Genomic DNA, 14,840 nt, shown 5'->3' with positions numbered 1-14,840 from the left:
AAAGTGCTTATTCAACAAAACTGAGGTTGCCTATCTGGGATATAGCTTATCTGCCAAAGGTGTCATGATGGACTCCGCCAAAGTAAAAGCAGTCTTTGAATGGCCCAGTCCGACATCCATTTAGGGTATTCAAAGAATTAAGGGCTTTTCTAATTTTACCAGAAGTTCATCCCACAATTTTCAAGAAAAATCCTTCCTCTTACCTCTTTGCTCAAAAATGGAAGGAAATACATCTGGAATAAAGAAGCTCAAGAAGCCGTTAAGTAGCTCAAAGAAGCCTTCACCACCACCCCTATTTTGTGCCTTCCGGACCAATCCAAATCTTTCTTTGGGGGAACCAATGGTTCAAATTGTGCCATTTAGCTGTATTGAAACAGAAACAGAACCGAGGAGCAGAACATCCCATTGCCTATCTCTCGAAGACCCTGACGACATCAGAAATAAACTACACTGTTCTTGAAAAAGTGTTGCTTGCCATCAAGAGGGCTTGTCAAGAATAGAGAAATCTTCTTCTGGGATCATGTTTCCCCATAGAAGTTAGGACGGGCCACCACAATCTCAAAGTTCTACAACAAAGTGAGGCACAAAAAAGTAGGCAAGCCAGATGAGTGTACTTCTTTCCTCCTATGATATAACCTTTGCATTCTTACCAGGTAAAGCTAATTTATCGGCAGATAGACTATCATGGAAAGGTCCTGAAAACTATTTGCACTTTGAACGAGAAAATTGTTTGCAATAGCATAATTCCTTTTTCTGTCGTAGATTTCCTCCAGGTGGTTCGTAAAGAAATTACAAAGGCTCTACACAATTTACTGTCTGAAATCAACTGTGGGTTGTTGCAACAGGAGGGGGATTTGCTTTTTCATGGACAACAACTCTTTATACCTACATTTAAACTCAGAAAGGAAGTATTACACATGTGTCACGATACCGTGGTTGAGGGCCATCGTGGAATACGGGCCACCATGGACTTCATCCTTCAACAATTTTGGTAGGCTGGACTGAGCCTGCATGTTCAAGATTATATTTTGGCATGTACTATATGTTTACCTACTGAAGAAGCTACAACGGATCCAAAACACTGCAGCCAGACTACTCCTCAAACTATCCAGAAGAGACCACATCACTGCGGCCCTAAAAACACTACACTGGCTCCCAGTAAAACAGCATATCATCTTCAGAACAATGTGCATAACGCACAGGGTAATCAGCGGACAAGGAGCAGAATTCCTACAAAAAAAATAACAGTCTACAAGCCAACGAGACCGCTCAGGTCAACCAACGAAATCCGACTGGAACAAAAACCTTACATCAAGAAGAAACTCGGAGGCACCGCTTTCTACCACTTAGCCGCGAAAACCTGGAACAACATCCCAAAAGTAATAAGGAACAGCAAAGATCACCTTAAATTCAGAAAATTACTAAAAACCTGCCTCTTCAACACCAGAGACTAAAACCGAAACAACAATAAGACAAACGACTCATCAAAAAAGGGACATTGACAAACCCCTAGAATCCGACAGAAGTACCCTGAGCACCAGTAGGGCTGACACTGGACACAGAGGTCCACCCGCGAGACCCAGAGAAACGGAGGCAACTACTCCAACCAACCCTTACCATCCCCCACCGCCCATACAGCCACAACTAGGTACCACAGGGCTGTGGAACGGACAAGATACCACCAATCACCACACAATCGGAAGTATGGACACTAGCAGCCGCGCTAGTCATGTGGAGGGGGTGAGGAGCATGCAAGGTTATTAAGGGACCGGGCGGAGGGGACAGCTAAATCCTCAAACGGCCTCGAATGAAAAAACAGACACGTACCTCCTGAGGCTCAGAGTGTACAAGCATCCCGTCGTGGAAGATTACATGAGCCCAACCGGTTCAGTCAAGGATAGAGATACAAACTAACCAATACCACTAACAATTTCCTTCTCTGCATACACCTCTCAAACTCCAAACCAAACACAACCACAAACCTCTAGCGCAGGAAACCGCACAAACTTCACTACACTGCAACAACAAAACAAAAACACACATAGACTCGCACATCAGCACACGACGACTACCGGCCGCATACACCCCAGGACCAGCCGACGGAACCACCGGGCTGAGGCTGCCAACAGCACATCACTGCAATCTTGCACTTTTCCAGCCTCCACCCACTAACCCACCCTCCCTCCCTCTTTCAGAGCCACCAGAGAGCAAGGGGACCACTCCGGTGGTGATAGTGCGTGGTACAAATGACCTTTAACATTAACATTAACATTAACATACAGTCTAAGTCCTCCTACACTCATCCCTTTGATCAACTGGTGCAACCAGCCTTGCCTTCACGACCCTGGCAACAGATATCTATGGATTTCATAGTGGACCTAACTCCCTCATCTGGACATACTGCAGTCATGGTGACCATCAATTTCATGACTAAAATGGCAAATTTTCTCTCTATGACCAAAGTCCCTTCTGCCGCTCAAATGGCAAAATATTTCTTACATACAATATTTACCTCCATGAACTTCCAGACACCATTATGTCGGATCGAGGATCACAATTTACGTCTAAATTTTGGACCCACGTTTGCAGGATTCTGGGTAAACAGTGTGCTCTTAGTTCTGGATTCCATCCCCAGACAAATGGACAAACAGAATTCTTGAACCAATCCATGGAGCAGTATTTGTGGTGTTTTATTTCCACTGCTCAAGATAACTGGAGGAACCTGCTCCCGCTTGCTGAATTTGCATACAATAACTACTTGTATATGTCAATTGGCATGAGTCCCTTCCAGCGTACTTACAACTCTAATCCATCCAGCCTTCCAACAGCTATTCCTTCATCTGGTAAATTTCTATATATTAATGTCTGGGACTCCCATATCAGGAATGGTCATGAAAAAGCACTGACTGCACTCACCAATGCTCGAGCTCAGTTTAAGAAATACGCTGATCAGAAACGTACCAAGGAACCCAATTTCCATCCTGGTAGTTTTGTGTAGCTTGCTTCCAGATTCTTGCCAAACATCTGACCTCATCCAAACTTTATCCAAGCTATTTTCGTCCATTCAAAGTTATTTCACCTCCAGCTACCGGATTCGTGGTCACGAATCCATCCGGCCTTTCATTTTTCCCAACTCAACCCTCATCTTCCAGATCGGTTCCAAAGAATAAAGTGGCCATACCTCCCACAGTGATTACTGAAACTGGACTTCAGAATGAAGTGGACAGAATATGTGATTCTCAATACCATTGTGGGCAATATCTAGTGGACTGGAAGGGTTATGTTCCTTCGGACAGGTCCTGGGAAGCAGCTCCATCTGTACATGCTCCCATTTTTGTGGGGTCGGTTCCATAGAACTCATCACTGAAAAGTGGGACCACTTCCCCCTCGAGGGGGACATACTGTCAGGAAAAGGAATCCTCCCTGAGCCATATGGTGCAGGTGGAAATGAACAGGAATTTCGCAGCTGATACCCTTCCCAAGATGGTGCCGCAGAAACACTCCTGCCTCTTTCTCATGCAGCGCACTAGTGTTTCCAAGATGGTGATCACTGTTGGAGAGCAATCGATGGCAAACGTGCAAATATGGAAGGAATAAATAAGAGTGCGGGAAACACATCCACGCACTACGTGATGTGTAATTCAGGGGCTGAATGAATAAGCACATTGCAGAAAGGCGAGGAGTTATGACAGGAGACTGAACAGCTCAAGAAATGGAATGAGATGTTAAGGAAGAGACACATTGAAACATGGCAGCAAGGAGGAGAGGCAGAGACCCAAGACCCTGCGAGAGGGAGGCAAACGAAAGCCCCAGACGGAACCTCATAGACAGTCTAGGGTGGCTTCCTGCCTTCTTTTGGCTCTAGGCCTGAGCAAAGGATCAGCTCTAGTATGACTCACACTACAGAACAACAATCAGGCTCCAGTGCAGACATGAAACCTCAGACGAGGCCTCCCCATCGACCACCCCAGCTGCACAAGAACATCCCTGAAGAAGCTGAGAATGTTAGAATCTGGCACTTGGCAGAAACAGTGAGAGGAATCGTGGGAGACATTTTATGTGGAGTTCTTTTTGTTTTGTTTAAATCGACCTCTACCTATTCACCACATCTGCCTTGTTGGGTTAAGCTACCTGGGGAGAACCAGACCCATGCTTGTCAAAAAGTGGCAATCCCTAAGCGCTTTTGAACCACCCCAAGAGATGCTAACATTTTAGTTTACTCTGACATATGACAACGCTGACTAATGACTATCCTCAAACAGATTGACTTATGTTTGCACAATTCCTTGCCCTGAGGGAGTTAATTTGGATTTCTGCTGTAAGATACCCATAATAAAGAAGTGTGAAGATGATATGTTTGTAGCTGACATGCGTTTGATACCACTGGGATTTGTGTCACCCATAACAAAGTGTGCTTCATGTGACACCACATATGCGTCCCTTGCCCTAGCTCCATTCTTGAAAGTCCCAAAAACCAAGGGGCTGCTTCACAAAGGAGTTACTACTAGCATCTCTAATAATAATGTATTTCTTATGCAGAACTACACACCCATTTGTCTCAGAGCGCTGAAATAACAGAAGACATTATTATCCCACAGAGTTGTACTCAATTAATCAACCTTGGATGGATGAAAGGCTGAGTTGACCCTGCTGAAGAGGCGTAGCCAGGGCAGGCTAATAAGTGGGGCCTCAAGCTAATTTAGTTGGGCCCACTGCAGTGACATTAACATCTGTAAATGGCCACCAGCCCTGCTGAGTGGGCATTTACAGATTTGGTGTGGGCCTTGCCCGCTCAGGCCCTACCCTGTCTATGCCTCTTCAAACCTGCCACAGCAGGATGTGCAGAGATATCAGGGGTAAGTACTTAGATCGCTGTGCTATCTGACCAGCTGATTTATTTATGTCTGACTACTGTAGAGAGGCAATTCAATTCACAAAGCAGTAACTCTGGAGTAACTCTGATTTACTCTTGGAAAGAGAAGTGTAAGTCACAGTTACTACCAGAAATTCTTTGTGAATTGAATAGTGCCTCCCCAGCAGTAACTGGACTTACTCCTGGTAACTGTTTCATGGATCACTTACCCAGATTCTATACGCTAAGAATATCATTCTGAAGTACATGGAGTTGGCTTCTGGCTGAGGGAGATGCACTGATCCTTGCAGTTAGTAAGATCCTGGTTCTGACTCAAAACTGTATGGGAGGGATACCATTTGGGTGACAAGATTCACAATGTGGTTGTTATTGAGCCTGCATTGAAATCTACAGACATGTCTTCTAGTCTGCTAGTCTGAGGGATTATTGATTCTTATTTTGAGAACAAACTTTGAAACGCCAAAGTTTGGAAATGTTTTCTTGAAAAAATAGAGTTGGAAAAGAAACCTTTTTGTATACTCTGAAAAATCAGAGGGTGTTTCACAACCTAGTCCCTGGGGATCCCGTACTCAGGTAGCCAGGGAAAGGCCATCTCTTTTGGATCCTGAACCTGGGGGTGGACATGCAAGGGAGGATCAGCTGGGTAGGGGGTCCTCAGGGAGTGGGGGAGAAACACCTGATGGTGCGACATGGCATCCCCCTTTTTCCACAGCCCATCTAACCCCTGTCCCTACCTATTTTATGGGAAACTACAGCTCCCATAATTCCTCCCCAGTTCATACTGAAAACACTACTAAACCGAGGAAGATGAGGAATGAGGCCAGAAATGTTACCTCTAGTGACTTGCAATGGCTCTGACCCTTTAATGAGACCAGACAGAGTCAGGCACGTAATCTTAACTACACACACCTGCCACTTGTTAACACTCCCTGTCAGGATAAAAAACACTTGGATGCGGGGCTGGGTATGGGAAGGAGCAGCTCTCCTGGGGCTGATGCCAACACATCGACCGAAGCAGGAAGGCTAGGGGGTTGATCGGCAGTTGCGGAGAACGAGAGAGCCCGGTGAGAATTCCATACTTTCGGAACGCCTTAAACATTCCAAGACTGAAACCGAGTGAGAAGGAAGGATTTGCTTCAAAGCGGCCCACTCCCCTCCTGGATGTACGACAGAGTCAGGGAGGAGCAGAGGAGGCATTGGTAATGGCCTTGACTGCTACATGAAAGGCTGCTTGAAGAAAGAAACCCAATTAACATGACCAGTGAGTTATCGAAGGCAACTAAGGCCCAGTTTGAGTTAAAAGCAAATGAAACTGTCACAAGAGTTGAAGGTTGCTCGTGTGCTAATAAAATGCATAATGGAAAGGACAATTGTTGAATTTTGATGCGAGTATATAAAGTAACAGATTGGTCCTGTGAGGCGGATTTCCCAACATTCGAAAGTCTCTGTGAAATGCTTGAAGTTGTGATATAATGGGAAACAAAGGCAAGAAAGTAACTGCGATCCCGAATGAAAGTTGATTGAATAAAAAGCAAAGTATATGAACTTTAAATATGCCAAGACAAGAGGGCAAAGTATAAACTTTAAGCACGCCAAGAGGGCAAAGTAAAGAAATAATAATTTCAAGAAATTATAAGTACCAAGAGGCATTGGTGTTACGAGTTGAAGATTGTCAACTTGGTTTAAAGAGAAGTAATAGTGGTCATGCAGAGGTCTACATAAAATCCTTGCAGTTTCAAAAGTATTCGACAGTTAAAATGTGTGTGAAACGAAACGTGGGGAAGGGAACCCCACAAAGAGAAAGACAGGCTTGAGCCCAGCAGAGGGAAGCCTGTGTTGAACTGTGGTAATGAAACATGGGCAAGGGAACCCCACAAAGAGAAGAGAGAGTTTGAGCCCGGTGAAGGGAGACCCATGTGAGATGCCATAGCATCTTCCTCAGCGTACCACTCCAAACTTCTTAATGCAGCAAGACCGTTCTTATCCCAACAGAACTGCCTCACCATAGCCAGGGCAATACTTGGATCAAGACTGGACTACTGCAATGCCCTTCTTGTAGGAACTTCAGGCAAGAATGTTGCTGAACTGCATCTAGTTCAAAGTAACGCCCGTAGGGCTGCCACAGGCTTCTCACACAGGGATCATATCTCAGAGCTCAGGAAGCAGGTCCACTGGCTACCAGTTAAGGAAAGGATCGTCTTCAAAACCCTTGCCTTGATGCACAAGTGTCTCCACGACCTGGCACCCCCTTACTTGGTCCAAAGGATCTCCAAACCCATTGCTTCCAGACCACCCAGAACTGCATACTCTAACAGGATAACCGTTCCCAAACACGCAGAGCTCGTGCTGGTGGTACCAGCTTCCCAACCATGGCCGCCACCTACTGGAACTCCCTCCCTCCTCATATCAGGCTAATTGACTCTCATGCAGCTTTTTGCAAAGCCATCAAAACCAAGCTCTTTGTATGACACTGCACTTATTTCGCCTGTATCTACCTCTGTATCTGTAACTAAGTAACCTGTACCATATCTACCTTTGTATATCTAACCAAGTATCCTGTACCAGGATTACTTCTGCTGGGCGGCATTCCTGTAACCCTGAATTAAGCCTACTCACGTTCCTGTTATTGCGCCTCAATGCCTTTGGGCTGGAGTGCGCTCTACAAATCCAAATAAATAAAAAATAAATAAAAAGATGTATGAAAAGAAAGACAGGCTCGAGCCCAGCAGCGGGAAGCTTGTGTTGAATTGTGGTAAAGTAAAAGTCAAGATTTGAAATGTGCATTTGTGGCAAGGCGGACAAAGCCTAAAGAACTTATTGAACTGTCAAAAGCTTGTAGCCCAAGCCTGAACTGTTGAATTGTACCAGTAAGCCAAAGTGTGCCAGATAGATAGAACTGTGCCAGCCACCTATCCTTTTAAGAAACTCTCAAGACCCTGTGCTTCTGAACGTGGGGAAGGAAGTTGTTACCTAAGCCATTCTGACATTTCTTTTAAGACACTATTTTTCCTTTTTTATATCCCCTTTACACATTTGTCATTTGAGAAGGAGGGCAAGGTTAGTTTCCTTTTGGTATAGGCCTTTTTATTTTGACTAAACTGACTTGGACTTATTTATTTGTTAAATGGTCAAGACTACTTTCATTCTAGAGTTAGGGCCAGTTAGGAACTCTCCCAACCTTATAACATACAAAATAAGGGTTTTTGAAACTTGCATCTATTGTGTCTGTGTCTGCTGTTGATACCATGCCTTCCTTACAATACTCTGCACTGCTATGCTTTTAAGTTTGAAAATGTAAGTTAGAAAATAGTTATTTATGTTATCCGTTTTTTCATTACCTGAACATGCCATTGATATAGATGATTATATCGTAGGCAATAAGATCGATGTCATGTGCGTAGCGGAAACATGGTTGAAAGACTCAATGGCCCCAAAATACATTTATCGACACCTCTGGGTTACGACTTATTCTGTAAAAACCGCTTAAAGGGCAACGGCGGGGTGGGGGCTGTAGTCATATTGGTGAAAAAAGCTTGGCCTCTTTGAATCTAATATTGAGTGCGAAGGATGTGAAATCATCCACACAAAGCATACCCCCAATGATAATAAGTGTGTAACCTTTGTACTAATTTACTGCCCACCTGTAGACATGTCCATCTTCAATGAGGATTTAGTACACCTTCTGGCCCCTCTAAACAAACACCACTGCACCACAAGTGTTGGGGATCTTAATCAGTGGCAGGGGGTACCGCTGATAAGGAGGCTCTACGTTTAGAGCCACATCTCATCAATATGGGCATAAAAATACAAAACAAAGAACCTTCACATGTGAAGGGCAACACTCTTCACTAGGTGGCACCAAGGAACTTCACTATTGAGAGGGTCGACACAACCCCATGCATCTGGTCAGGTCACTTCTTCATAAAATGCCTCATACAATTGCCAGAGAAATCACCACACATATGTGACACCCCCAAGACAGACTCTAGTAGAAATTTGAATAGGATAAAAACAGGCTTGTTGTTGCCATAAATCCCTGCGCATCTCACACAGTGTTAATGATCTGTTGATGCAAACTTTTCGGGATCGCTATGCTTGGTCCTTGGACTAATATCCCTTCACTGTTTATGTGAGCTCTTCCTGAATATTCTTAAACCCATTATTTCTTCTCTAGTGTGCATGCCCTAGCAGTTAAATTAAAAACAAATTAGACTTCATTCTAAAAAAAACGGTTGAGTCACCACTTCTGCTTCTCTTATTTCTTCTCTGTCAACATCTGGAGTGTATCTTCTGGAATCTGTAACAGGCCTCAAACTCTGGTCATTCATCAGTCAGCTTGCACACTTCTTTTGTGTGATCCACCATTTGTGGCAGCATGAATCGTGCTATGTTGTCTTCCAGCATGAAGAAATTGATGTTTTCCTCTGCCACCAATGAATGGACTGTAGTGGTCACCAGTGCATACCATAGCATGTAAACTGCTGAATTCAGTTTTTTGCCTGTTTTTTAAAATGATTTTGTAGTCATATTGGAGGAGTCTCCATCCCCATCTGTCAATCCTTGGAGTATGTTTAGATTTGAGATTTTCGCCGGTAAGATAGCTCAGCGGGTGGAGCGCTCGCAGCTGCGATCTATGCGTGATCTGCAGATCGCAGGTTAGCATCCCGGCAAGGCAAACTCAGCATGTCATCCTTCCGAGGTCTGACTATAAATGAGTATCAACTTTGGTTCGGATGATTAATGTATGTAAATATGTTCTATGTACAGCGCTTAGGCGTAAGCGCTATATAAACAACAAATCATAATCAAATATAGTGCTTGATATAACACTTGGTGATCTGTTACTATTCTGAATTGTTCCCTGTATGTATGTGATGGTGTTCACATGCCCACACCACAGTCAGCCTTCCTTTCACTGGCTGAGTATGCCCTTTCAGTGGGGGTCATTCCGAGGTTGGAGGTAAGGGATTACCGGCGCCTGTAAGGGCACCGATGGCGGTAATCCCTTACCTCCGTATTCCGAGTTCCCTTTGCGGGTCCCTCTTTACCTCCTGCTTTTAGCAGGAGTAAATTACGGGACCCGCAAAGTGACCTTGGAGTAAATTACGGCACTGTAATTTACGGTGCCGTAATTACCTCCTTCCCCATTCCCATTGAGCCCTATGGGGGCAGAAATGGGGATGGGGAAGGGCTATGGTGAATGGGGAATTACCGGTCCATCCAACCTTGGAACGGACCGGAAATTACTCCATTCACCATGCCGGTATTCCATGGAGTAAATAGCTCCATGGTTGCCAACCATGGAGCTATTTACTCCATGGTATAGTCCTAACTCGGAATGAGGGCCAGTGTCTGTTAGGCTGCGGGTACACACACGATTGTTCTCCTTTCAGAGTCTCATCTCGGCATATGTTGTGCTGAGATAGCTCACAAGAAAACTGGGCTTGTATCTGCAGTAAGCTAAGCGCAGGCGGCATGATCAAAGTATGCCATGTGTTTTGCTGTTGCAACATCTTTCGTCATGGTTTTGAGTGTTTCTTATGATTTTGCCGCTTTGCCCTGATTGGTGAGCGCCCTCATTGGTGTGTAAATAGTAGCATAGGGCCTAAAGAACCTGGTGCAATAGCTTGCATTTCCTTTACATTATCTCAGGTCTCCCATATAGGTGGGTCTGGTGGTCATTACTATCACTTCTATTTTTTCTGAATTTGGCTTAATTCCCTGGACTGAGAATATGGGGGTCATTATGAGCTTGCGTGTAGGACCAGCAACCTCAGCTTACTGTTTCCGCCTCCTGATATCCTGGTATTACCGGGATATTGCAGGTGGTGGTCGGAACAGTAAATTCCCATTTCCATGTTAGAGGACTCCATGGGAATGGGAACACTGAAGCACTGGCACTGTTGCTAACTGCGCCAGTGCTTCAGTGATATATCTGCCAGTGGAGGCCTGCAATACCGGCAGATCAGGCCTGCCGTTTTTCACTGCCCCTACCAGTAACAAGTGGAAAAAGTGCCGGAGCCAGTAGTACTGGCCATTCCACTGGCATTTATTCCGGACCGGGTTACTCGTAATGAGGCCCATGACCAAAGAAGTTTAGTTCTCTTCTCTCAACCTCACATTTTTCAGCACTGAGTGCTAAACATGCTTCGATCAAATCCTCATACACTTCTGTCAGAGCAGTGTCATGTTCTTCTTGTGTCTTTCCAAATGCCAAGGCATCATCGCTATATTTGAAGCCATTTTGAACCTTTCTAAACACTATTCATAAGACTTCCTGTAATATATCTGCCACCGAAAACACTCCTAAGCTTAGTCTTCTGTATCAGTACAGTCCTAACTGTGTCGGAAGTAGAGATGTATCTGGATTGTGGATCTAGCTGCGCCTGATGGTACCCTTTGTTGAGGTCCATATTTGTGCTCCATATAGGTAGCTGATCATAAACATTATGTAGATACTGGGGCCTTTCTCTATCACTATGTTTGCCTGTTGCAAACCTGTACATATTCAAACATGTCATTCTGTGCCTTTTGTGAAGAATCCTGCAGGTCCCTCACTAAAGCTTTGCCTAAAGTCTCCTCCCAGGTGGCGAGGGCAAGGCAGAAGCTTCCTGATCCCAATTGTGGGGGTGGTGACGTCGGGAGGATCGCCTGGGTGGAGACAGGTCCCCGGGTATGAAGAGATTCTGTGGGATGAGACACTGTATTTTTCTTCTGAAGGGGATATTCTTACCACTATACCAGAAGAGGTTATGGCTTACTGTCATTTTAATATCTCTCAACCCCCTGTTAAAACCAAGGTGTCAAATCTATTATACCAAAAGAACACATGTTTTCATCCCTAAAATCAAATGCCCTCCTCAAGACCAAAGGTACATTACAAGGAATAACGAAAGTACAGCCTTCTCTACACCAACTTCCTCTAATAATGTTGAAACCTACAATCCCTCTTTTAAAAATACTAAGGAAATTAAATATACCCTTAAAAGTATAAAAGAAGTTGAAAAACCGAACTTTGACAAAGTGAACTACATGTCCCAGAATCCCATAGGGACTGAGACGAAGAAGAGAGCTGAAGTTAGGCTTATAGAAGTGGTGTAAAGGCAATTAGGCCTAACAGCCTGTGCCAGGGTCAGGCCATTAATACTAATGGCCTGTACCTGAATTCAATTGCCCCACCAAAGAGGCATAAAAGGCTGCAGGAGAGGGAAGTAAGAAGTAGCTGGACAGGAGCTGGAAGGCTGGCAGTAATAGCAGAAGGAGAAGAGCATGAGGCTAGCAATTCATTAGGAAGTATGATCACTTGAGGGATGCCAGGATTTGGAGAGAGCAGATTTCACCTGCAAGTTCTGAAAGAGTCCTGTGTTCACAAACCCTTCGTTACCATGGCTGCACTGAGAGAGACGTACAGAGAGTGAAGGTTTTCGCAGGTGCGCCTAGTGGCTGTAATTGCAGAGCCGTGACCGTGCGGAAGCCCGAAGCAAGAAGCAAGCCGAGGGCCAGAGGAGTGAAGGAGACTCTGAGCTGGCGTGGCTGGACCGGAGACGCCTGTGTTGCAGAGGGGTGTGGGTCCCGAGTGTGCCTAGAGCCATAGTAGAAGAGGAAGAAGTCGAGATGTTGAAGCAGCCTGCAATCTAAGTGTTCCTGGAGCTGGTGAGTGAAGCTTGGCATTCAGGCGGTAACTGTTACTAACCCTAAAGAGGCAAGCATAAGAGTAGAAGCGAGTATAAACTGTTTGTCGTTGTGAATGCAATTCTTTTCAATGAAAATGTATTACGCGCAATTCTAGTAAAAATTATAGTGTTTGTGTGTGAAGAAAAGCTTTTCATTTCCCATTGTCGAACTTTTAAATGTTGCCGGAATGATCGCGTGTCTCCAATAAAAAGGGTAATGCTTTCTAGAGTGCCCTGAAAACCCTGACGCTGACTTTCACAATTGTTACAAGATATTAAGGAATCAAAGGAAGGTTGCATGTCACCAATTGTGACCCGAGTAGAAAGTGCTTCCGTGTTAAACTGTGGGAATACAAACACTTACAGATACTTAAAGTTGAAGATCTAATTTAAAGAGTGGTCGCGTATGCCTCAAGATGTTTTTCCTTTGAAGGCTGAACCTTGTAACACTGAGAACAAGTATTCTTTAAACCCAGACGTTGTATTAATAAGAAGAAAAAGTATTACCCAAGCCAAGAGGATAACCCTTTCTGTAGTCAAGAAAACCCTTTTGAAATCAATCCACCTAACTGTCGAAGTTTTTAAAAGTACAAATCCAAAGTCCAATGTCCTCTGATACAAGTGTGACATTGTTATTTGAAGTTGGAAGTGTGGCAATAAAGCTTCAGGGTAGCTACTGGGACCAGGAAGATGTGAACAAAGCTTGCGAAGGGAACTGGGTGCTTGTAGTAAAAACCTGTAATGCTGAGTAAGTTGGGAGAGAGTCAGTCTGGAAGCAGAGGCAGGTTACCCTTGTGGAAGTAAAGCAAACAGAAGAGGCAAAGAGGCTGCCCTTTGCTTGGAACCTAGGAAAGAAGAGTGCCTTGCCTACATGTAGAGGTCAAAGCGTCTTGTCTTTAAAATGCCTAATAATTCCAAAATATAAAGTTGAAGCAGGGATACCAAAACTGTGGTTGTGTATAATACTGCCAGTGGATGTCACATTGAAATTGGTTCAAGTAGAGTCATAGTGTGGAACCAAGGAGTCTGTTTCCACAGTAATAGTAGTGTAAAGGTGGTTGTCAAGAGGAAAGCAGCAACACAAGAAGAAGCATTCTGACAGTTATAGCAGATGTACTGCAGAGGTTAAGAACAGTTGTAGTGTTGTAGAAGGAGAAGCTGCTAGTTTATTCTTTAAACTGTGGCAAAACAATCTTGGAAGGAAGACATCCAGGATTATCATTGGTGCTAATTCATTGGCTAAAATTGGAGGCGGATAATTTCAACTGAGAGCTGAAGAACGATTATCAGTGAATTTTTGTTTGGTGAACTTTTTGTTTATTTGGAACTTATAGGAACTGGTTCAAGACTTTCTTTTTCCTTTTGAACATTTGGAGAAATTGATTGTGGACAGTCCTGGGGAGGGGATTTACCCAGGACAGTTGAAGGTCATCAAAAGTACTGGTTGTTTGTGATTTACTCTTTTATGTTGTTTATAATTCTCTTTGAATGTTTTGTTGTTTAGTATGAGGGCCAGTTTTGTTTATTTTAGGAGTTTTTTCTAGACTAGGTAGGGAATTCCCTGATAGAGAAGGTTTAGCGAGGATTTATTTGAAACTTTTTTCTTTAATAAAATGGTTAATTCTGAGAAAACCACAAGCAGTTGTCTGCCTCGCATTACTGATCCATCACACTTTCCTTGAAGCACTGCTACAGTATGCAGTACCCATGTAGGAGCCTCTTGTTCCGGCTACATTATCTCTTGCTTTTTGAATGCAATGAGTCATTTGTCCACCTTTGGTTGTCGGTGTATTGGCACTTCCCTGTGATATTATGCTTTCACTAGTTACTCCTTCGTTAATGTAACGTGTCACCAGCCCATCTCCTAGTTTCCCCAGACCTGTGAACAGAGATGGGTACTTTTCCATAATCACATGTTGTGTCGTCATAGTGTTGACATATTGAATGTGACAGCATTTTCTGTTGTTCACCCTAGATGGTAGTTTCCAGGCACTTTAAGCCTCAGTACATTCAACCCCCCCCTACAATTGCCGTTGATTTGTACTGAATGATTGTGGTACATTTTCCAGATTCATTACAGGGTATTTAGCATCCCACACAAACACTTCTACATTTCATGCGGAGAACAGAGGTTTTTCTTTCATTTGCTCATATTCCATAGCACATATATATTGATTGTTAGAAATATGGCAGAGTGGTTTCCATCGAGGAGGTTTATGTTGTCATTTGCTTCGTCTTCTCCTTCCTTCATCATGTAAATATATTTCTCACTCTTATCCTTCTCAACTAGCCCC

The sequence above is a fragment of the Ambystoma mexicanum genome, chromosome 13 (genome assembly GCF_040938575.1).
Source record: "Ambystoma mexicanum isolate Mex_15411 chromosome 13, UKY_AmexF1_1, whole genome shotgun sequence".
Lineage (NCBI taxonomy): Eukaryota > Metazoa > Chordata > Amphibia > Caudata > Ambystomatidae > Ambystoma > Ambystoma mexicanum.
This window is presented reverse-complemented; position numbering follows the sequence as displayed.